The 1,913-nt window shown below is 35.8% G+C and overlaps 1 long non-coding RNA gene across 1 annotated transcript in view; it reads left to right on the top strand.

Annotated features, from left to right (window-relative positions):
- The window catches only part of LOC109375132 (uncharacterized), a 214,825-nt gene extending 213,173 nt beyond the window's left edge, over positions 1-1,652 (top strand). The window contains exon 3 of the long non-coding RNA XR_002122514.1: positions 1,613-1,652. This is a non-coding gene — a long non-coding RNA (uncharacterized LOC109375132). The remainder of the gene's footprint in view (positions 1-1,612) is intronic.
- Positions 1,653-1,913: the final 261 nt, after the last annotated feature.

Here is a 1,913-nt window from a genome sequence, read left to right as displayed (position 1 = left end):
AGTATTATTCAACATCAGTTTCAGAAATACAATGCGGTGGTCAGGCCTCTACATCAACTATGAAGTGGACTCCCCAAAAGGGCATTGGTCCATCTGGCCCCCTAAGAAATGCTTACAACGTTATTGATTTTTTTAAACTAAAAAAACAAATACTTAGGTAGCAAATTCTACCTCGCTATTTATTACTGACCAACTCTGAGTATATAGTAAAATAAGATGAAAGAGGGAAGGGATGCTGATGCTTTTTATGGGAAAATAAAACATGATAAAGATTAGTGGTGATTATTTGTCCCAGTTTCAACATGACTCATGATCATATGTGATCACATGCTCATATGTTGCCTGCAAAGTCAAAAGTATTTACCACTTGGCCCTTTATGGAAAAAGTTTTCTCTTAGATAGCATTTGAATTCTCTTGTCTTTAGTTGTATCACCTGCAAGAGATATGGAATAAAAAAACATTAGAAAAAATGATTGTAAAGTACTTGATAGTATCGGAGTCCAATATACATTTGTCATGAGAATGAGTAGCTTAATAGTAGGAAAATGCCTTCTCAACTGGTTTGTTGCTGAAAGAGTATAGATTCCTCTTGTTTTATAGTTTGAGTTCCAAAGTTCAAAGTAGAGTAATAGTTTTTTATTCTTCTCCTTTCCCAATAACCCCCAAAGCATGTTCAAGCTTTCAATGCGTCTCATGGCAAATATTATCTCGACTTTACAAATACAAAAATTAGAGCAGTGAGAACTCAAATTACTTCTAGTGGTAAAATGATAGCAGAATTGGGAATAAAACTATTCTCATGAGTCAGTGTATTATCCCTTTGATTATTCTCCAGCTCCAGTATGCAGTTTAAATGCTTTTAGAATTGGTTTTGTTTTGTTTTGTTTTACCTCTAAGGATAAGAGTAGCAAGAATACTTGGGAAGTTGTGACTATTTCAGCCATTACAATCAGTCAAACTAATCCATAAAAGAAAACTTTACCAACACCTCCTTCGTATTCTTGATCATCCCCAGAATGTGAGAAATCGGGTGTGTTAAAATTAAACAACACATGTAGTTTCAGAGGAAATTGAAATTATTTGCAATGGAATAAAGAAGGAACTCAATAAGACTTAAAATGTGGCAAAACTGCTTTTTCATTCCTTTCTGAGATATCAGGACCCTGGCTGAAGCCAAGAAAACATCAGTGTGTATTGAGTTGTTGGGCAAGGAGTCATGGTTTCGTCATTCTCATTCTGCTCTTCAAGAGTAGAGTGAGCCCACCAAATCACTAAGATGAGAGAAGTAAGAGTTTGAAGGATTATGCCTCCTATTGATACTGAAGCACATTATTTGTCAGTATCTGAAATTCTACTCCTTTGTCAGAGTACAATTCAAAGGATCTCTAATCACAGTGATTCGGAGTGTGGTCCCTGGACCAACATTAGTATCACCTGTAAACTTGTTAGAAATGCTAATTCTCATTGCCCTCTCAGACTTTCTGCATTAGAAACTCGGGGGTGGGGCCCACTAATCATTTTGTTAACAAGTCCTCCATGTGATTCCAATGCTCACTAAAGTTTGAGAACTGTGGCTCTCTCAAGTTGGGTTTCATTTGCTTTTTGTTGCAGTTTGCAAGGATTCCTCCAAGGGCCCTTCAAGGCTGCAGGTATGTCTGGATTTTGTTTTTGTTTTTGTTTTTATCCTGAATTTCTTGTATTGCTAAGACTACAGAGTTCACGGTATTTTGCAGTCAATACTAACTTAATGAATGCTTGCTGGTAAGTTGATATCACACTCAAATGTGTTCTGTGTGTTAGTATATCATACTAATTGTATCTGTAAAATATATGCCATTTGATAATTTTCCTGGGACAATAGTATAGTACCTGAGAAAATAATATTGTGTATTTTCTGTTGATCAGATGAACC

The sequence above is a fragment of the Hipposideros armiger genome, unplaced genomic scaffold (genome assembly GCF_001890085.2).
Source record: "Hipposideros armiger isolate ML-2016 unplaced genomic scaffold, ASM189008v1 scaffold_902, whole genome shotgun sequence".
NCBI lineage: Eukaryota > Metazoa > Chordata > Mammalia > Chiroptera > Hipposideridae > Hipposideros > Hipposideros armiger.
This window is presented reverse-complemented; position numbering and strand designations above follow the sequence as displayed.